At 38.3% G+C, this 23882-nt stretch overlaps 1 protein-coding gene across 2 annotated transcripts in view; it reads right to left on the reverse strand.

The window, feature by feature from the left end:
- The window catches only part of GALNT18 (polypeptide N-acetylgalactosaminyltransferase 18), a 327554-nt gene that overhangs the window by 296413 nt on the left and 7259 nt on the right, over positions 1–23882 (reverse strand). For both annotated transcript variants that reach the window (XM_082057797.1, XM_082057798.1), the window contains exons 2-5: positions 22356–22413; positions 19481–19527; positions 18208–18351; positions 17604–17643 (exon numbers count right to left, since the gene is read on the reverse strand). The gene's annotated coding sequence lies outside the window, so the exon portion shown is untranslated. The remainder of the gene's footprint in view (positions 1–17603; positions 17644–18207; positions 18352–19480; positions 19528–22355; positions 22414–23882) is intronic.

Below are 23882 nucleotides of genomic sequence, written 5' to 3' on the forward strand. Positions count from 1 at the left end.
CATCTCCCTTATGAGGAAAGGCTGGGGGAGCTGGGGCTCTTTAGTTTGGAGAAGAGGAGACTGAGGGGTGACCTCATTAATGTTTATAAATATATAAAGGGTGAGTGCCACGAGGATGGAGCCAGGCTCTTCTCGGTGGCAAACAATGATAGGACAAGGGGTAATGGGATCAAGCTGGAACACAAGAGGTTCCACTTAAATTTGAGAAGAAACTTCTTCTCAGGCTGCCCAGGGAGGTTGTGGAGTCTCCTGCTCTGGAGACATTCAAAACCCGCCTGGACATGTTCCTGTGCGACCTCACCTGGGCGTTCCTGCTCCAGCAGGGGGATTGGACTAGATGATCTTTTGAGGTCCCTTCCAATCCCAAACATACTGTGATACTGTGATACTGTAATGCGTGTTGGCTTTACCAGGCAGCCAGTAGTGATCCTTCTTTTGTGTTTTACTCATTTCTGTACTGTGTTCTGTAGGAAAGGCACTTGCTTACCTTGGCTTTCTAGATATTTATTGGAAAGTCTTCATGGTTGAGGGGGTTCTGGAGAAACAGAAAGCTTCATTCAACACAGTAAAAACCTGCCTATTACCTTAGAAGCTCACCTGCTCCATCTCACTGAGCAGAACTCACCAAGAGCCATTGCTGGTTTATAGTGGCAATGCAGACACAAATATGGTGCAAAGGAAGCAAACATTGCTCCTTTCTTTCCCAAAAGAGCATTGTCATTAAAAAAAAAAAGCTCAAATATTGGAACTAGCGTCATGTTACAGGGCCCATATCACTCGTATTATGAGACAACTTCATGGTAAACAAGTCTGACTGTAACTTTTTCTGCATTCTCTGTTTTTCTTCCTTTAGCATGTCACAGAAAATGTTAATTCAGTAAAACCAAAACCGCAATATTACACATACAATATTTAAAGCAGTTCTATTTGTTTCAGAAGGAATTAAAATAATTCAAAATTTAAAAGCCAGCTGCAAAGAGACAATGCCTACAAATAACAGAAGGAAAAGAAAACTATGGAAAAAATTGAGCCTTAGGTCATTGGCTTCTTGACTCACGTTTGAATCTTGGAAGAAACAGTTTGATCATTTTAGAATTTATGTATCTATCTACACATATTTCTATTTTAGTAAGCTAAAGTCAAATTGATAAATGCATATGGCTTAAAGCTAAAGTAACACTAGCAAAAACTGCTAAGACCATAAAAGAAAAGAACCCCAAGCATCTCTCTCTGGGTGAGGCCAGACATTTTCTCCAGCTGTATCATTTTTTCCTCTAAACATTTATTGTTTTATTTATTTCCTATGGTTACAATGGATCTTGCTTTTGAAAAACATTAGTTTCTACAAATACATGTTCTATTCCGAAAGAAAGAAAAACATAGGGAGATGAAAAGTCATCACCCAAGTAATGGAAATGTAACAAGTAGATGCAAAAATGTTGGTGTGAGACGAACACTACGATTCTACCTACTTACCCTCATCTCTCTACGTCTTTTTATTATACAAATCACAAATAAGCAAAGGCATTATGACAAACCCAGCAACCGGGACCAATTCACAGCAAAAGCTCCACACTCAGAAACAATCGCTTGACAGAGGCCAATCATGGCATATTTACTTTTTATTCCTACCACGTAAAACTGACCTTCTACCTAAAACTGTGTCTGTGCTTGGGAAGCTGGAGTCAAATATCCCTCCTTTAAAATGGTGTTTGGAATTTACTGTGGCCACCTGTGAATTTAAATACTTAGAATTGTCCATTAAGGTATACTTAAGCAGAAAAAAATTTCCACTGCCTTTGTTAGATTCTATTAAATTTTATCTATTTACAAATACATCTCTGTGGCCTCTACAGCTCTGACATGCACTGAAAGGGACAACAATACTCCCGTGATCTAAGCTCGCACTCTCTTTTTGTGCAATAAAAATAATGGACAAGCAGCCGTGTAATGCAAAGATATAATTCTGCCAAAGGTTCTAGCGATATAAAGCACAAGAACAAAGCCCTGGGAGCACCATTACAGTTAAGAGTATCTCAGTACGTTTGTGATAAACTCTGATGTACAGTTCAGGCACGCTAAACTGCAAGAGGCTGCAACTTCTTCTAAAGGACAGGCGGGATGTAAATCCTTACCCACAGCAGAAGAGCCACAAATAAATCACAGCGTTTGGAACTGAGTGTTAAACAAAGACCATGCAGCTATTTCAAGGACATGGGCTTTAGAGGGAGGGAGACGCTGCTCCCTTTGGCTGCAAACTTCCTGAAAAATGAGTGTCTTTTTTTTTAATGAAATGACAGTTGTTCTGTGCAATTATGTCCACACATACTTCTCAGCAGATGGTCAAGGCATCTGTACTGTTTTAAACTTGCTTCAAAATTTTAACAGGTTCACTTGATGGATCTGCATTCTTCCCTCTCCTTTGGCACACTAATTTCACCCCTCCCAGCAATTGTTTTACTCAGCACTTCATAGACATGCCACAACTTGACAGCTATACAATTCAGTCTTACTAACAGCAGAACTAAATGCACTTATATCCCATTATAGTTACCAAAGTCTGTATTGGCCTGAGAATACAGAAGCATTAAAATTTCTATTTTCCTGCAAACTCAAAATTGACTATTTTTCCTTCTTTTAAAAGGATCTTATTTCTGGTGCTTGATTTAAGGACGACTTTTCTTTTGTAAGGCAAGCTGATGCAGGCTAGCGCTAATGATTGTTGGGTACGGTGCCTTTCATTGCGTTCATCTTCCCATTTGCTTTCTTCAGCATGTACGGCAAATAAGCCCAAGTCCCAAGTGGGGCCTTTACAACCAAACAACAGCAGAAAATAAAACCACACCAAGTTCTTTGCAGAATGTGATGATACGGCTCACGGTGTCAGTGGAGCAGCAGGCTTTCTCATCAGCAGCAAACGTAATCCTGTGGGTTTAGCCAGAGGTTAGCTACAGGATTCTACATTCCATAGGCTAAATAACACTGACAGTACTTTTGGTTCATTTTTTACTGCAAAGGACATTCGTGCAGGGGACACCTTCCCAAATCTACTATTCATGCAGATCCCTGGGGCGAACACGCACCTCCATTTATTGTATAACAGCAGGTAATGAATAATCTCACATCTTCACTCATTAGGCTCACTGTATTATGAAATAAAGTTAAAATGGAACTGTAAGAGATAGACTATCACTCTTATAAACTGTTTTTCCCTGTTGCAGTGACAGATACATAAAAAGTGGATGTATCCTGGGAAAACTTTTAATTCTCCCCTTTAATCTTAGCGCGCTCTCAGCACTTTTTTTTTAAGATATGGTCCAAACCCTACTAAGCAGAGAGATTTCCAGCAAGCTTTCAATCACACCTGTAAACTAGATTCTGACCCTTTTCAATAGCATGCATAGGATTTACGGTCTATACAGCCTTTCTCTGAAAAATTAGGACATTGCAAACTCAGTGTTTTCTGCATCTTAAAATAACTGCCAACGCATAGTGCAAGCTATGCTGTTCATTTAAGCATATCCTTGAACCCAGGCTTGTTTGTCTATCTAATTTCATTGTAAGTAACCCCTTGCCCCTGCTGATGCTTCCTTCATCACAGTAGTTCTAGGCCATTTGTCTTTCTTTTGGGGTATGAAGCTCACGCATAAGAGATGAACAAAGAACTATTTGGCCATCTAGTCTCTGATTAATAATTTAAAAAGTAGTTTTAGCAATTTTTTCTTATCTTGCATAAAGGAAGCAAAAGATGAATGGTTAGCAATAGTCATCCTTGCCTATTATAATATGGAACTTCTAGTTAATATTTAAAGAATATACACATTCACATGCAGAGAGATAAAAATGTTTGAAGTTTAACTGAATATTTTCCTAACTCCCCACAGTTCAGCCATAACCTAAATTTATATCATACTCAGTGATACCATACGCATTTCAAACCGAAGTGACCAGACAAATGTAGGACATACCAGCCCCTCAGCTTTACTGTTTAGATACTGATTAAAGCAAATACTCCAAACCCACTGTTTTTTACAGAGTTAATGTTCTCGCTTCTCTGATCAATTCTCAAAGAACAGAAGTCTAAAGGAAAGAGATACATTGTAAGTCTAGAACTTCAAGCTGTAATCCCAGCCTAGGTCCACCTTGAACAGGAGCAGCGGGGTCCAGTACTCTCACCCCAGAACCTTACCTGATAATGGCAGCTGTTCAGGGAAAACAAGCAAACCAAAACCAAACACCTATGAATCACTGAGCTCAGCCTTCTTGCATTTTGGAGCTGCCTCTGGCAATCAGCAAATTGCTCTTCCACATGCACTTCCCGACTTGAGCGTTCAGTGCTGGGAAAAGGTGTGTGACTGGAGAAACATCCCATCCCTTTCATAGCCAGTGGCCCAGGAGAAACACTGGAATGGAGAGCAGCCTTGCAGTTACTCTTGATATTGTAAAAAGAAGAGGGAACATTAAGCCATCTCCCAGGAAGTCAGACACAAATCTACAACCTAATATCCTTACTGAAAAAAAAGGATTACAGCCCAATGCTCCATTGTCACGCATATAAAGTTACTTGCCTCTGTGCCACCACTGGTGTGGCTGAACAGCTGTTCTGATTTAGCAGCATTTTAAACACTCTTTGGAGGCAAAAGTGACCCCATAAACAGAGAGGCAGAGAGAAGCCAAGGCGAGCAAACTTATATCAGTTATGGAGAGACTATTAGGTTTTAACAGGAAGCCAAATTCATGTTCTATTCACTAGTGGCTTATGGAACCCATACTATACACTCAGTTTTGTTGCATTCTTATTGAACCAAATTTTTTGACCTTTAATATGATGTCATACTTGGGGGGAAAAATGTAGACAGAAATTTTGTAAAAGCCACAGTTACGGAAAAAGAAAAAATAGCTAAGTATTTCTTGTTTGAGTAGCTAGTTACTGGTATATTTGATCAACCACACTGTGGGATACATTTCTGTTTGGAAAATAAAACACTTTACTGGGCACAGTTGGCACAATAAGAGAATTCAAGTTCTACTTCTATCTATTTGCAAATTACTGACCTCCTGTCAGGGAGACTTTGCTATTTTTCGATACTCTGCTTTGCCATAGCTGCAATCATTGTTTTGAGCTTCAAATTTCCAGAGTGTTGCAGTGAGGTTTCTGTAGTGGAGGCTCCCATTTGGTGCCTCTAGGTTTTCCACAATGTTTCCTAACAAATAGATCTGATTTTAATTACGGGAGATAAAGAAACAGACCAGATGCTCTATAGTTATACAGATCCCTGGTCAAATCTTCTGTCTGAGGAAACCCAGAGGCAACAAAACATTGGCTTAAAACTCAACAGCAGAACACAACCAGGATTATACGGAGGGGGTGAAACACCCTCTTGATTCACAGAAGTTTGTGATGCATTTTGATTCTCCTACATCTCTTTCAAGTAAAAATACTCATTTACTGAAATTCTAGGGATATACTGGATGAATCTTCCTTCAAATATGGCTTATGACTACTCTTTTGTAAGGCTCTAGTTAAGAAGGTCAAAACTGATCTAGAAGCTGCCTAATACCTGCACCTATTTAGCATCTGAATAACCTGTAGTTAATTACAAGTATATTTTACTAACACAAGCATTGTGATAAATTCACGTATTATTGGAATTTATGCAAAAAGAATTACAGCTTTCCCAAAAGTAGAACAAGAGCCTAAGAATGATCATACTGAAATAAATATTGTAGTAAAAAAAAAAGGAAATGGTGCCTACAGACACTTCCCTATAACTGAAGTTTTCTAGGCAGTCTTGACATCTGTCTACTAGTTGGGATTTACTGCTATGTATGTATGGAATGAATCCATAATTTAACATTTGTTTAAAAGTCCTGTTTCCTACCCGATTGACTGACATGCCCCTTTCCTCAGAGACACCAGCGAGGTCACTATTTAATAGAAAACAACCTCAATTTGCTAATTACTTGTATCTAATGGGGCTTTATTTCATTACCATACTGGCTGCAATTCCAAGTCAACATCCATTATTCACCTAGTTCCATTTTAATGCAAACAACTATGCATTGCTGAAAAGTTATTTATAATATCCTAAATATTGCACTCAGGAAGAACATGTGCACTTTTGCTTAGAAAAAAAGTAAGAAAAAATCTTATATAAAGGTATGAAAATGTGAATTCAGGAATTCCTTGCCTACAATAATGTAGGACACACAATTAAGGAGCCATCTATCTAGACAATGTTATATGAAGATGTCTTATTTCACTCACATATCTGCTTCGTATCAAGAGCTTATCTAGCAATGAACTTTGGTGACAAACCGTTGTTTTCTTCCCACTCTCAAGTCTTAAAGAGACAATTACTGCAGCCTGTCATAATCCATTTCCAACCAGAGCTGTACAACCGCAGCAGTCAGAACTCATTTCTCCCACGCTGCTGTGGGGCAGGCAAGACCACAGGGAGCACAAAGTTCATCCTTCCTTGGATCTGTCTCACATCCAGCACTTCTCCAAGTCCAGGTGACACATTCATCTTGCATAACTAACAGAATGACATATTTATTGTTCTTTCATCTGTAAGGACAATAAAAACCCCAGCAACAATAAAACAAAACTAAGCAGCTCTATGAAATTCGCTACTATTTGCATGTACAGGCTGGATATCCCGTCAGCCTGGAGAGCTGGCTTCGGGGCTGACTTCCAGATTTCAATTAGGGATTAAGGTCTGTACATTAACCCATAATCTGAGATGTGACCAACTATGTTCCAAATCAAATTTTTGTTGTAGGCCTGCTTATAGTCAGAGAACAAATAAATACTATAGCTCACTGCTTGCAGTTTCCTTCCTGGAAACTGGACAGGACAGCTCCTGTTTTCCGCATTTACTTGCATCTTTGTGGATTAAAGCCCTTCAGCTCCTGTCCTGGTTCCTCTCTCCAACAGCAGAAGCTCAAACCTTACCAGGTGGGTCTGTCCCACCTGCAGCACTTCACTGACAGCAAGAGGGCAGCAAATATGATTTACAAAGTACTTAATGAGCTGTTTGTAGCAGGTCCCTTGCCAAAATTTTTTTAGGATAAGCAACGCAACTGAAGTACTTAAATTTTAAACAAAACGCTGATGGTTTCTTCAGAAGTTCTTCATATATGGGTCACTGCTCATCAATTCCAATTTATTCCAATTTATTTTGAAGGATCCCTGGCAAACAGTCACGAACACTCTCATGGAATACCCGAGGCTCTTTTCCATTTCCCATATTTGGTACATCTCACACCTTCCAGAGAATTCTAATTTAACGATAGGGCACCACCTCAAACTGCTTTATCCAGAGCCAACCATTCAGAGACTAAAATTTGAGTGCCAGAATTCTGCAACCAACAAGTTATAAGCCAGGAAATCGGAACTAAATAATTCACTCAGGAACAGTGTTAACTTTAGCAAGTGCACAAAACCACCAAAATCCAGAGGGGAATTGTTTGTAACTTGCCATGGCAACAGTGCACCAAGGCCAGCTATCAAAACTCACCCCTACACGCTACATGACATACTTTGCAGGAATAAACAAAATACCAACAACCCTCTCCCTAGCCCTCTTTTAATTCTAAAACAGATTTCACTACCATGCTATGGAAATAACATGTAGGTTGGCTGTAGTGTTTTGGTGTGGGTTTGGGGTTTTTTCTTGTGTGTGGTATGTTTTTTGGTTTGGTTTTGTGTGTGTGTGGTTTCTTGTTCTGGTTTTCTGGTTTTTCATTTGTTTTTGTTTTGTTTTTTATTTTCTCTTTCTGTGCTTATTGCAAACATTGAAGAGCTCTCTGTGTATCCCCTCTATAGATCAGCAATAGGCCAAGCCTGCTCCATTAATGGTAACACCAGCCTTGCGATTAAGCTCAAAGGGCAAGAGAATCAAGCCCTGTAGAGTGAGGTAATATGTTGATAAGCACAATATTTGTTCCACCTTCACCCATTTTAACCTCTCCAAAGGTTTAAATTTATGGGCAACAGCGTCTGCTCCTTTCAAACGGGTTTTGCAGATGCATAGCATTAATCTATCACTTGATTTTCCACTTGAGCTAGTGTACACAATGAGGAAAAAGAAGCAGTAAGGTATGCTGGTAATGACTCCCCCGGATAAATCCATACATATTTTATGTCGGAGTGTGACCCCTGCACATATTAGGCTCTTATTCCCAGAAAAGCTGATTTGCATCTCGTTGGCGTCCTTCCAGATGGTGACCAGCAAGTGCACCAGGGAGACTTACGCAACACACCCTCAACCTAACAATAGCCTCAATATGGCTTTTGGATTTATGATCAAATCTTCCCATTAGTATATCGCTGTATTGTAATACAATTGTAAATACAATTATGTGAGATAAAGGCTATCCTACAGACAGCTGTAGAGCACTAGCAGTTTATTCTTACCTGATTCAGCATATGTTATTTTATTCATATATTTTGAAATAGGAAACAAGAAAAATGTCTGTGCCACATCACAGTACATTAAACATCTGCTACACATTCTCTCTGATGAGTCTTCTAGCTCTGAGTCCATACTTATCTTTCAGCTTTACCTTATAAATACTTTTGCTGTAGTCATTTATTACAAGAAAATATTTCTATGATATCACATTTCTTTCTAATGTCACATCATCAAAGATAAAAGCAATAAAACAGGACAAAGAATTGCATCCTTTTCTGCATCTATACACAGAAACTATACTTGCTGCAAGCTGTACTTTCAAAATGCACTGTAGTGATTCTAGCTCAAATATGTCCCAAGTAATGCATCTATTAATGCTCAGTTATGTTTTTTCTGTAGGTAAGTCAAATAAAAAAACTCCTCTGGTTTGACAGGGAAATAGCTGAGAAATATTTGCCTCTCCTGCCTCTGACCCATCTCTGCCGAGGAGACAGAAGAAAGCAATTCCTGTCTCCCTGTGCTCTCTCAGGTGGGCTCCGTGCCGCCAGGCGGCAGGACCGTGGTTCTGCTCTGCCCTTCCACCATTTCAGCAACTATTCAACACTGTTGCTTCTGCTGTCTCTGCTCTCACACAGCTGCCAGTGCACTCACGTGACAGCCAAGCATTTGGTCCCAAACTTCTGTCAATGCAGATGTTACTTTGTGCTATTTCTTCTCATATAAATGCGCTTTTCCCTTTTGGCTGCTCATCAGTTCCTCAGGTTCTGAGTATCTCTAGTTCCTTTCTTCCCTGCTGGTGCTCACCAATGTATCTGACTCACCTAATAGACGCATGGTGTAATAGTTTCCTCTTTGCAAATATATTGCTGCTCTGAAGCATCCTGTGTAAATACATTTTACCTTAAGATGGCCCCTCTGGGCCACTTCCATGCCAGCCAGTGACTGGCACAGTCAGATTCACACTAGTTCACACTGCAATCATTCACATTTTTAGCTCCCTCCTCAACTCCATCAGCTCATTAGAGAGGAGTTTGTTAATTCTCAGATTCCAGGTGTCTCTTTCAACAGAATGACTCTGTGACTTAGCTGCAGTGAAATCCATTATACCTGAGCAGCAACATGGGTTCTTCCTGCTCATTTTGTCCCATTTCCTCCGCCTGGAAACACACAAATGTTTATCATACTTAGTGAACAAGTATCACAGCCACCAAAGACCCCATTTCACTAAGCACCAGGCTCACATTTACTGGTGAGCAACTGAGTCTCGTTCTCTCTTTTAGGATTTGGAACTGAGACATTTTTAGCCAGAGCAAAGTTAGGATTTCACGTCATGCAAGAATAAATCCACCTTTGTGTCTTGTTCAGAGCTGCATGACAAGAGCTGGTCTCTCCCATTTGCTGTCTCAGCACACTCCCTGAACAAGCACATCTCCACATTAGAAGTTTGAGAGATCATACTGTTTATAACTTTTATAAAAGAATTAATGCAAAGTATAGAAAAAGTATAAAAATATAAGTAGAATTGCTGAAAGCAGAGCACAAAACATAGTTGCTTCCTCCTGCCCCTGCCTAATTGCACTAAGCTTGACTGTTGCAACACTGGCAAAGCTGGTATTACACTTTGATAATGTTCTGGAACCTCCTATCCAATGCTCCAGTGTAACCTTACACCTCAGAAATGAACTCCATACTGACAGAGACTGTGAAGAAATTAATGACTTTAAGCCATTCCTCAATAATCAAGCAATTTTTTTTTTTTTTAAAACGCCTTGTCTTAACTAACGAGTCATCTTTTATCAATTATGGAATGTTCTACGTCCTTAATGATCAAACATCTCAATAGTAGCATATTTGGAGAGTAATTAATATTCAATTAGCTCAAAGCTTTCACATTTGCACATTACTCTTTGCTTTCTAAATCACACAGAAAGGTACCTGAAAGGCTAGGAGTGCTTTGATCTTCTTGAAAAGTAAAAATGTTAGGATTATTACATTTTGAAAACCTTTGGGGTTTGGGATTTAAGATCACTGATCCTCATATATTTTCTCCCTGGGATTCCGGTTACTTTACTGAGAAATCTGACTTTAAATAGTTTGATTCTATTATGGGTGCAATCACATAAACCAGATTGAGGGTGTACAGCCTACACTATTGCACAGCAAGGAAATACTCTAAAATGACAGATTTTTCAAAGCGAACTTTTAAATACATTCAGGATTAAAGCACAGCATTGATTTTGCTGCTTGCATGACTGTGGCAGAGGCATTTCCTTGCAGAAAAGGGGCGTAAATAATGGCAGGGACTACCTTCATCATTGAGTTGAGCTTTCCCTGCAGTCCTAAACATATGTAGTAGATGTTATATTAAAATTTAACATCAACACCCATTCTGCCCATATATACACAGCAGTTGAAAAATGCTCACAGCCTGTAACATATATGTTTAGTATAAAAGATGAAAAAAACCCCAACCTTTGGACATCACACAGAAATAAAGAGCAACCATATTTAGCAGCACTGTAGGTCTTGCACTGTCAGGGAGTTACAGTGATGCCGCTGAGCTAAGCCCAGGAAGGGAACTTTACTCCATAAAACAGAAGAGCACAGAAAAATAAAAATCCCAACAGCCCCTGCCAATGCAAATAGGGATGAGACAGCAGAGGGAGAAGAGAATTCTTTACTCCTCCAAATCTGGCAACTGCAAGCCCGATGCATTGCCAAGCATGGGAAGAAAATATAAACAGGATCCTGAAAACTTCCTATAGGAATGACAGTATAGCATGTTCAGACTCCTGTCTTTAGTTCCCAGCAAAGATAAAACAAGGAAGCAACAAATGTAATCACGAAAAAATAACAATGCATGAGGGAGAGACAGACGAAAAAATCCTTCTTCAATCCTTCAGGTAATTAATGGTAATCCTCAACTGATAAGCGATTAAAAACAAAAGAGACCCAGTTCAAGAACTCCTTCTAATCTATTTACAATATTCAAGAACATCCTGGCCAGTCAAATACTTCGTTCCTTGAATTTGTCAAGATCCATTTTCAAATTCTATGTTCCTTAGCCTTTTGCTGTACTTCAAAATTAATTTCATAACTTCAGTTCTCCTGGTTACAGATTCAGTACTGGTGCTGAAATAGCAGTGAAAACATTGCATAGATCACAGAATCACAGTTCTTTAATCCTTACTAATGGATTAGTTTAAGAACATTCAATAGCACAGAATATTGGAAATCCATAAACTTAATTACTATTGTATTTTAAATTAACAAGAGGCATTTCATTACTATCAAGATTTCACACATGGCTTCCAAACTCTAGGTGACAGGACTGTAAATGTTATCTGGACCAATGCTTTAAAAAGGGACCTCAGAAAGTACAAGACCTCACATAGAAAATATGGGTGAGAGAGCTGAACAAAACTCCCCGCCAAGGACTTGTGATTGCCTTTTCCAGACAATAATTCAACCCAAAATAAAACCAAACTTTCCTGTCATCTCTTCTCCACCAAGGCAACCAGACACATCCATCAGCCTGATTTCCTCCCCTGCGGAGAGGTCAGTTTTATCTTAGTTTTTAATCCTTACTGATTTGCACCAGTTTTATTCTGAGCTGTAATGTTGCTTTTCTCATTTCCTGACCCTAAACAAACAGAGAATTAGGTTTTTAGTGCAGATCCCATGTCCTGTCTTCTTTCTTTACTTCCAAAAATAACTCGTTTTAGTGAGCTTGCTGGAATCATCACAGTGCTCAGATTTAGCAAGGCTCTGCTTTTATAGACTGTTTAAACAATATAATTGATGATGGCCCATCTGTAGCTGGTCTGAACCAAACCAGAAATATTCACATAATCTTTCTTAAGCTACTGTCTCTACAGTCAGGAACCTAAACTCTTTCTATAATCCACATGGCATTTCCTTCAGAGCACCTTCACTGCTTCTTTCAAATGCCGAACAAATACCATCCCATTTAACTATAGTTAGAAGACAAGACTTGCCATGAAGGCAGAATGTAGTCTGAAAAGTCTTTATTCCTCTTGACACAAATTAGAAAGAACTGATTTATTTTTGGTTCCAGCACTGGATTTCTGGCTAGACAATTAGAAGGTATGTTTCCTCTCCTGCAAATGGAACAAATCAAAACAACGTACTTCAGTGCCATTGACCAGCACATTTCAGAGCTGAACTAACCGAGTAACATGGAAACACAAGGAAACTGGGTGTTCAGAAACATTAAATGGTTAAAAAAATCCACTTTGTATACAATATAAATACCAAGTGTCTTAGGACAGGACCTTGCTTCTAAATCTGAATTTTATATTTCAGCATTAAGAGAGAATTTCAGATTATTATAGGCAAGTACCATTGCAAAAGGTACTGCAGATTTTCTCTAGCAATCTTTGAGCTAATACCATACATACCTTTCACCACTACCTGTTACTCATTCAAGAGAAATCATAAAGGTCTTCTTATGCCAATTCATTTCTTAGCAAGGGACTAGCGTGTTACATAGATTGTTACAAACATGTGTTGCATTATGCACCTAATACTCATGAATAACATATCTCAAAAATGTAAAGACAATTTGTAAATGAAAGGCATTGCATTTGCTTACTCCATGATATTATACTGAATTTTTTTCAGATAGTGGATGGTTTGGGGACTTTTTATCTTGCAAAAAAAAGGCTTTAGACTCACAGCAGGTGTTAGTGCTTGTTTTTATTACAATACAGTCAAGGGTTCTGTTTCTCAGTTGATTGTTCTTCCAATCTTACTTCAAATATTCTGCACAAAACATGCTGCCTCAAACTTTTGTTGTTGGTAACGCAGGTGTCAAGGTCACACATCAATATGCATCAGTTGCACACAGCTCCATTTCTCTCTCCTCTGAGACTGGAATTACAAAAGCTCTTCCTGCACATGTAGCACAGCTCTGTATCTTGCAGAGAAGTTTTCAGAGCCTACATCTTGTTTTGGTTTTAATAACTTTGCTAACATTAGCTTTGTTAAATGTGCTAATGGCAGTTGAGCTGACCCTGTTTTTCTGTATCAGTTTTTCATGTCAGAACTGTTGGTCTCCATGTAAGCTCCACTTCTCTGTACTAAATCCACCCCCCTGCCTCCATTTCCAAGGCCACACAACCATGTGGTTGGGTACTTGAGCCACGAATAGCAGCAGGAGAATCCCAGCGGGCAGGAGCTGGGACTGCAGACAATAAGAGTTAACCATAACTAACAGGAGATTAGTTCTGGAGAAAACCGGGGCGATCCTACAGCTACACTGGAGGAACAGATTCCCTGGAAAGCAAAACACAGCAGGGGAAGATGCCATAGGCAGAAGAAGTAGCTACAAAAGTACATAGGAAAGCACACAGTCTGCAGCTCTTTGATGGCATATTATTATAGGTGCTTCTCTGAATCCATGGACACTCTCTGGATTTATCTGGCCTCTTCTACTTTAGGTGGAGAAAAGTCTTAACGATATGAAATCTTAGCAGGCCTTCCTTTGAGCGCACTAAGGATTTTCTTGCGACATCACAGACTATGATCTGTGACAGACCTTTTGGGGATCACACAGAGCATAATATTTATTCTTACATAGCATATTGTATGGGGATATAGCAGAAGATTTGGCAAGGTGATTAGTTAAATGTAAATACGCTCAAGTGACTTACACTTGTCTGTAGAAAAAAGCACATATATCACACTAATTGTTTTGCTGACCTTGTGTGATTGATGAGTGGAACCTCTGTGTTGGATGACATAGGCCTGTGAGAAACTCTAGGCATCTTATGTCTGAGATTCCTGCTTTGTTGTGAGAAAGAGCGGGAGGCTGCGCCTGCCTGAAGCCTTGAAACACAGGTGAGCTCAGCAGGCCCCATGATCTTCCAGCAGGGCTGAACTGACCAGCGCCTGCATCCCCACTGGTGTCACCTCTGCATGGGAGCTTAGGTGAGACTTCGGAGATCCCCCAGTAGAGAGGTAACTAAAATAAAACTTGCTCTTTGCAATGTATTCGTGGCCTCTGGCTCTTCTTGTGGCATGCCTGTGCTTGTACACACAGATATTATAACATCTTTGCTTGTTCTCTTCATTCAGTGCCTTAATTCCCTATCCTGTGTAACCTCATCTGGGTGTTCCTGCTCTGGCAGGGGGATTGGACTGGATGATCTTTCGAGGTCCCTTCCAATCCCAAACATTCTGTGATTCTGTAATAACTTCTGATTCACATTCACAGTTCCATGACTACTCTGTTTTTGTCTATTTTCCATTTCCACCAATCTTCTGATTCCCACTCCCATCCTCTTGCCTCTTACCCATTTTTCTAACTCATCGCTCCTTAACAGTTCATGTACCACTTAGCTGCCCTATTTCTTCTCTTCCAAACTGTTGTTCTAATTTTCCTCCAGCACCTATTTCTAGTGCCGTCTGTCTCTGCATAGCTTTGCTTCTGCCCTTCACTTTCAAAAAACCTCTGTCCACTTAAGCTTGCTATTGATAATGTTGGAAACTAGTACAGCTTTCCTTACTTACTGCAAGAAACAAATATCCTTTTCTCTTCCAACTGCTCTTCCCTTACAAGAAAACTCCTTGTCAAGTATCTTTCAGGGACAGGTATTTTTATAATCTAGGATTTCTGCAATAAACATAAACAATTAAACCATTGCATCCAAATGTACAACTTCTATTGGCTCCAAATCTGCTGAGAACCCTCCTGCAATTCCTGAATATGTTGTTTCCATATAGGCCTGTGCACAAACTGAGCAAAATAATCTGCCCTTTGCTGGGACTGTACGGAGTCCTAAATGGCCAATATGGATTCTGGGATTTTAACACTTCTTTAAAGACTGAAAGCTTCCTGAATCTTCCTGTTTCTTTACACCTCTGCCCAGATTCCTGAGAGCTTCCTAACATTCTCAAAAAAAAAACCCAAACCTTCTTTACAATAACATATTCCTATATATTCTGACCACTCTTTCCACTACTCATGATTCATGCAGACACCTCTGCCTTCATCCTGCCTTTCTCCTGCTTTCATTTTTATCTGTATACTCCTTAATGACTTTTAATTTACCTTCTTTTTTATTCTAAGAGCCTTCAGTTTCCTCTCCAATATCTCCCACTTTACTGTTATTCACAGTTAATCTGTTTTTCCTTCTCTTTTATACATCATCTTCAACTGTGCAACTGAATGTATGGATCTACAGTCTTTCATCTGTCAAGTGTGATGAACGATAAATATATATTTAAAATATAATTTTAAGAAATATAATTTTCATATATCAAATATATCAACTGTAGCCTTAAATGATGTCTTTTTTATGGCTCCGATACAGAAAGGTATGTATCATAAAGACGTTAGTCTCCTAGGAAGGCTTAATGCTGCTGTATCAGGTAACAGCTCATGTTTCATTAAAAGTTCTTCTACAGCCTATAAACTCCTGTTTTGCTTAATTTGTTATGAGTTATTCCTGAATAAACAGCCCAAAGACCTGAGGACTTAACAAAGAGAATTTACTTTATACAGGTTCTTCTGAAGTAAACAAGCTAAAGTGTTACTCAGACCAATATGCTTTGCTTTCCTTTGTCAAAACAATCTCATGTTTTATCTGAAAATGGGGTGTGAAGTAGCCTGTGTCATAGATAAATATCAAGCCCTTTGCTTGAGTAAATCACAAATTTTTACTCTTCAGGACAGCCCCCATTCAACTCTCTTGAATTAGAATTATACTTTTTTTATATCAATAATTTAGATATTCTTTTATATTAACTGCCTATACTTCAATGCACTTTACCTTAATACTACTGCTTTTAGGTTTTATTTAATTCTCCCCAGCCCCCAAATGATGAAATAAGACCAAATTTCTTCTTAGCAATACTGCGTAAAGCATAAAAGTTATTTACTGTGCTATCTTCCAGGTAAGCTGATACAATAGACAATGCTTAGGACTTGGTAATATGTATCATAATTACCACATATACTATTACTGCCACTTTAAAATTATGTACACCAAATGGAACAGATATTAATCTCAAACATGCCAATATAAAAATCTTCGCAAGCAATAGCTCGTGTTTCTGACATTTTACTTCTTTAGGTTCATTCCACATGTATTGTAGCAGAAAGAGAAACTGGAATCTGGCCCAAAGACTTCTCATAAATCCTTCCCTTTATTAGTAGAAACATTGTCATTCAGAATATAACATATGCTCCTCTAATTATGTTTTTGAACAAAAGTATGAATGACATTTTGGCCATATGTCTAGTTATCCATTTCAGAGTAAGTTCTCTTTTGACACATTTGCATTATATAAAGGTCAGAAACTTTAATTATAAGTTTAGGGTTTCAATACATCTTATATGCAGTAAAACAGAAGCCAAATGCAGAGCCATCCAATGAGTTTAAGCAGTACTCAGCTACTGAAAAGCATTTTTATGAACATTACAACATAACGTATGCTTTTGAAGAATCAATTTTCTAATGGTGCACCTTTATCAAGATATGAACCAACTGGCATTTAGATGTTCATCTCTGCCTCTCTTTGCAATGCCAACATAAATCCTTAAAGCACAGAGAAGTAAAATAGGACGGGAATTAAAAGCAGAACATTTCAGTCTTCCTGAGTGAGAAACAAATTTGGGTAATCTGGTCATCCTCAACAGTCTCTTTGCAAATTCTTCCGTGACTGAAGTGAGGTATTGAAAAAGGAGATGCACCCAGTTCTTTCTATGTTATGTCTGATAATTTTTAGTCAATCAACATTTCAAGACTGGCAAACAAATATAAAGCTATCCTATGAAAACTGTACATATGGATCATAATAGAAACTTGGATGAGTATTGTTCTAGGACTGCAAATAAATAGGCCATACTAAAAATGAGAATAAAACCAAAATTCAGCATTTCATTAAACCATTTGAGATGCATATAATTTTGTTACATGCTTTCCTATTATGTTCTCTGAATACTTAGAGGGAAGAGCATTATATCTCTTCTTTCTTTTTGTGCTTTGTATTAAGCATGTGTGGAAAGTACTGACTTTCAAGTCCTTAAAAACGAAATTGTCTGTTTGTTTGTGGGTCAGGTAGACACAAGTGCTTCTAGAATTCACACATGATAAAAGCTACCTCATAAAAGTTTAGTTTTTGTCTTACCAGTGCCACTATAAAGGTTAAGAGTACCTCATTCACCAGTCTCCTTCAAGTGTGCTTCTGAATAGCCCTGAAAAACACAGTAAAAGCCAAACACATTTTTAATGCTTTAAAAAAAAATAAATTGACTTCAACACGTACATCAATACTTCTAGAATAAAAGACCACACATATTGTCACTGCTGATCAAACCACTGAGACCCATTTATAACAAGAATTCCCATCCACTAGGAAAAAGAGAAATTCATTTCATACAGTCTGCTAAAAAATAGCTTCTGACTTTTAATGGTGTAGGTTAGACTTGAATGTGATCAATATTGCATTTCATCAACAATAACCTCAATTATTTAGTTTCTTTAATTTTCTGCTACAAGCTAGCCCTTGAATTATCTTCCTCTTTAAAGCAGAATGTCTTTCAATTCCCTTTGAAAGCTCACAAGGCCAGACTTGTTCTGCTGCCAGGACGAGTGAGCGGGGAGGGAAGCAGCAAAGGGCACATGGAGAATATCACAGGCTTTCTGTGAGCAGGAGGTTAGATTCATGCTCTCTGGGGTTTTTTTAGACTAAGAGAGCTGGAATGATGGAGGTGTGCTGGCCTGCAGGAGTCAAAACAACTTTCAGTGTTTGAACTTACTTTTCTGAAGCTCTCGCACTTTGCTGTCCACGTGTTCCACTTCAGTTCTTGCAGCATCCCAGAAGATATGTTAAAGGGGAGCCACCAGCCTCTACCAATGAAGATACCATCATGTATGTTTCTTCTGTTTACTCAGACTCTATGCTGGAGTAGGAAGGAAAGAACAGAATTCAGCATTCTTCAGCACACAAGGGCCTGACTTCATTCTCTTAATATCATTTATATCCATGGCTTTCTTCCTTCAGCAATTTTAGAAAAATGTGTTCTGAGCCACAAAAGTAAATGATACTAATAGTAAGCTAGTGTTTGAGAGGCAGTACTGTGAGTCACTGAAGATTAACAGAACTGCACCAATAAAAATCTCTAGTAACGTTAAAGAAGAAGTGAAATACTCAATTCATACATTCCACTTTGGGAAAGTATAAAGATATGAATTTTAATGTCTCTAAACATTAAGTTGAATGACTTGAGCTGTTAGTAGAAAGTTTGCTTGCAGATTAAACCTACCTTAGTCCTAGAAGGGCAAACCAAGTGACCAATTCTCAGTAAAACCAGATCTTAACGTTAGATTTTGACAAATTAAAAGAAAGGCAAGCTTTTTTTTTGTGCTCAGCATAAAATCTTCAAGAAAATTAAAATAAAAGGCTTCAAATAATTTTTGTTGTTGTTAAAGTGTTATACCATTCAGTATTCCCTTGAAATAATAACCATTGCTACTCAGGATAGCAAAATATGTTTTCTTCAGTACTTTAAGTATAAAAGAGACATTTCTCCAGGCAATCATGGAAGATGCTTTCCTGATTTAAGAACGAAAATGGTCTTGTTAGAATTTTTGCCAAGTGGAATATCCAAACAGCTATAAAACAGTCATATGAATTAGAAATATCCTTCAGCTCACAACTCATGCTGTAAAATCAGAACCATAGGCAAAATCTATATTCTTGGGCTCAGCTGCATCCAAGACAACATAGTGAGGATTCCTGTATTTCCAGACTTCTTATTCTTTATGGGTAAGGCCAAATTGGTAGATCTGGTTTCAGAATCAGAAACAAACTTGACTTAAGTCCTTTAGAAGTCAATCAGTGATTGGCATTGATTGAAGTCAATCAGTGGATTGCCCAGAGGTAACGGATGCTTCTAATGGTTCAAACAGCAGCTCTTTCATGGTGCCTGATTATTTACATAGGGAACAAAATAAAATAAAAAATAAAAAAAACCCAACACTACTTTATTAACTTTCTTATTTGCTTTTCTATCTCCTTACAGGACTTACCCTAAAATTCTGACTCAGCCATTGACTTCAGAGAGTAGGATCAAGTCCTGAAAGGATAAAAGCACTCAGTGCATGGGAAGAGAAACATGGATGAATCTGAAATTAAAATTCCTGTAAGATATTTCTGCTTAGTGCAACTGAAACAATAAAATTCCAGGTTTGAAGCTGAAGTCTCAAGAAATGCAACTACAGTATCAACTACAGTCACTATAATAATGGTAAAGAATCAAAATAATGATATCATTTCAATGCAATTCACAGAACTCATTACAGTCCTGGTAAGTAATTTCCATCACAAAGACTGCAAACATCGAAGCAAATGAATGACACTCAACCAGGCTGGTGACTGATGTTATATGTAAATTCAGATAACACAAATGAACACATCTGTCAGAGTTTCTCTCACCTACTGGATAAAAAGGGAATATTAAAAACTTCAAGACATCCTGAAAGGTGCAGTCAATTTTATTCCCTGAAGCAATGCTGCCATCTTGTGAGGGAAATGCTTAAACCACAAGTTTAGTTTTCTAGATTTATCCTAAATGACCAGGGGTTTATGAGACACAGAGGAAAGGAATCAACAGGGATGTGAACTGGGCGTTTGCACACTCTCCACATAAAGACGTCTTTGTCTAAAAACAAAGTGGCGATGATAAGAAATACTGTTCGAGAATCAAGAATTCTTAAAAGTGAGCTCTATCTTCAGTAGCAAGCAAAACATTCAGCATTGCAGTGGGAAATTCAAAACTAAGTGAACTTGCATTTCAGGTGAAAATGAAAGCAAAGTTACTAGAGCCAGCCCATGCTGAAAGTTGGTGCACTCCACTCCCTTTCTTTTAACTTGCACTATGCAGCTGGTATTGTGTATTGCCACATCGAAAAAATCCAAGCAATTTAACAAATGGATTTTGCAAGGTCAGATATTTAAGTCAGTTCTCAAAGTTATGTCCATCCATCCTTGACATTAGGGATGAAGGGACAGAGTGCAGTTTAAGGGAACAAAGTATTTTCTTAGGCCATGGACCAAACAGCAGGTCACTGTTTACAGACAGATGTTTTCACTCGTGTTTTCTCACCAGGAAGTCAGGAGTGTGTACTAATACCCTTCCTTCCAATGTTCTTTCTCTAATTCTCTGTATTATTTCCCTAATTCTCTATATTCTAATTCTAAAGCACATACACAGATTTCAAGACTATGACCACCTACAGTTGGACTGACTTTAATAGGATGGGCTAAAGAAACACCAACTGCTATTAAACCTAGAGCACAATTTTCAAACAATGTTTTTACAACTGAAAATGTCACTTCAACAAGTGTTACACACCCTCAGCTGGAATCTGTTTTGAAAACAAATAAAGTAGCTTTAATAAGATCAAAATATTCTGACTTCACCTTTGCAAATGGAATACGTCAGTCTTCTTTCTCCATGTTTAAAATGTGTAATGCAGAGAAGAAAATTTTATAATGTTTCCTTTTAGCGAAGTGAAAGTAAGAAGAAAATTTCTAGTATTACAATGACCATATGCCATAGAGTCTGCACAGACACTCAGCTTCCATCTGAAAGTCTCCTAAAATGAATTTTATTAGCAGGCCTGAAGATTTCCTATGTCACCAGGAAAAAAAAATCACCTGCTCTTCCTGGTTGCAAAATCCTTGTCTTCCTGCAAACCCCTCAAATCAGAAACAGCTTCATACTTGTTGCGTTGTAGCTATAGACAGTAACATCTACACTCTCCTAACATGTACATTTGTTATAAGATATTGCAAAGAGTTATTAAAATAATTCCTTGCAGGTGTTACTAAAAGGAACGTGTTACTTTCCAGTTGAAATAACAGAGGACTACTGGTTTCCAGCATTACTGTGTAATGTTAGATTTTATTCTTGCTCTGTCACAGTCTATTACAGCTCTGGGTCTTCATTTATTCCTTTGAAAAAGAGTAGAAAACACCATCTTGCTATGCATGTAACACAGCTATTTATACAAATGTAAAATGCTTGGCTATCTCTGAAAGGCACTACAGCCTCAATTATCAGGCATTTTGGCGCATACTAATTGAAAACTAGGTGTAACATATTCATTAGCTTGCATCACCACCCCGGCATGCATCATGTAAGCCAAGAACACCTTTTTCTACTTCCCTGCTCCTGCAGAAGGATGGGCAGAGGAGGGAAAATTCTACCCCAGCCTTCCCAAACAAGAGTTTTTCTCTGGGAAACTGTAAACCAGAAAATCTGGCCCTATATAATTAGAAAATGTTATTGTTTGAATTAGCAGCAGGATCTGCTCTTAGTAATTACTTGGAAGTATACCCACTTCTCTGTAAAACACATTGCCTTCTATTCACTACAACAATGCCCCCTAATTTTTTTAACTCAATTTACTTAAGGTGTCTGGAGTCTCTAAACTCTGTATTCAGTTATTTATTCAATCTGAAACCAATGCCTAAACCAAATCATGTTTAAGGAGAGATGAGAATATGCTGTATTTATCCTCCCTCTGTAAAGTTGTCTTGAATTCATGGGTAACAGCCTTTGAATCTGATGCTCTGAATCACTTAATTCCTGTAAATATGAATGCTTCTGGCCTAAGAAAAGAGCAGGTATGAGGAAAGAAGAGGGATCATGTGATAAGCATGAGTGTCATTACCCACATTCGAAAACAAAAAAACCCACTTGTTACATTTCCAGACACTCGTTACCCAGCTGACCATTTGAGATTTTTTTTCTTCAATGGAGTTAGAGAGCTCTTAAAAAAATGGACTAAGGAGATGTATATATTTCACTTGCAAAGCCACCTTATGATGTCAGCATTTACAATGTCCCTTTAAACTCAAGGAGCTTTGGTTTTAATGTGTTTTATCTGTATATCTTACCTCTGAATGTTAGTCTGCCATCATATATTTTTCCTCTCCTTACTTTGCTTTCTTGAACCTATTAAAAAAAAAAATCAGAAGTATTAGGACTGTGGGACATGTTTGCACAGGTGAGATGTTTTATAAAGCATAAGATTTCAGTAACTCTGCACAAATTCACACAGCTGACCAGACCGATTAGCCTTCAACAGAGAATCCCATCTTTAGAAGTGGTCAGAATCTGCTGAAGCCCTTCAAAGGAAGAGATAATTGCAGTAGGAACTTAGGAATAGAGGCTATTAAATGAGGAGGAATCTAAGAAATAAATTCAAAGCTAATGATCTTATACATAGGATTTGTCTTTTCTGATTTTTTTGCAGATTTTTTGTTTATACAGAAGGACACAATAAAAACCCCACACCTATTACAATACAGCCCAAACTAAAAATGTCAGTGCCTCATTACCTTTACAGTTAGATCAGTTTTATAACACTCCAGGACATAGCTCCTGCTATGTGCACACTGTGCTTCCTTCAAACAATAAAAAGCCATGAAGCTTATTTAACTGACCAACTAAGAACATCTCGAGTCAGAAAATGCCCAGCGGAGGAGTCAGCTTATAGAGTCTACATGTCATTGTGCCCCCAGCCTTCGATTCAGTGTCAGCCCCAAAACACCCTCCTGAAAGTGCCACTAACAGCTCTTGGATGACCCAAACTCTGCTCCAAAAAGTGCCACAAGTTCAGGTACCAGAACGAGGACTGAGGGGTCTGAGTCCCCTCTGAGCTGATCTGGGCTTCTTCCACGGCTTCCCATGTCACAACTACCATTTTTTTTGGCAAGCAGTGAAAATTCACAACTCTGTTGGAAGTTAAAAGGGGCTGAAAAGACCAAGCTACTTCCAGCGTTACAAAATTCTACTTATTCTTCAAAGCCTTTCTTTCTCTCTCTTTCTTTCTTCCTTTTCTCTTTCTTTCTCCCTTTCTTCCTCTCTTTCCTGAGTGTCAGTTATGGCTGTATGTTCATTGAGGAGATCTACAAAAGCATCTACATGCTGAGTTCTGCCAAATATCCACACACCTGCAGTGAGAAGGAACTATCACTCGTCTCTGAATGCATTAGGAATATTCAGAATTTAACTGCCTGTTTTTTATTCTAACTGGCCTTCTTTATTATCAGAAAAATGAAAAATCACTTCCTGAAACTAGAGGAATTCTTACCACAAAACTGTTTGGCAAGACAATGTTTCTAAGCATTTTTCAGTAATTTTAAAATACCCGTAGAATTTAAGATGTAGCTCCTTGCTCATCCTAAACCATGACTAAATATGACGCATCCTATTCCAACGGATTCACAGAGTATATTTTGAGAATATTGCAGCAAGAATTTTCCACAAATCTATTACATATTGTGCGTGTTGAAACTATTTTTAGCTATTTAAAAGAGTATGGTAAGAAATGCAGAATTCTAAGAAGACTATTCATGAGAGTTGCTGAAAATAAATTATTTCCTGAATCAAAAGTGAAATATTCTGAGCTATTCAGGGTA

Source organism: Streptopelia decaocto (assembly GCF_964273445.1).
Source record: "Streptopelia decaocto genome assembly, chromosome: 7".
NCBI lineage: Eukaryota > Metazoa > Chordata > Aves > Columbiformes > Columbidae > Streptopelia > Streptopelia decaocto.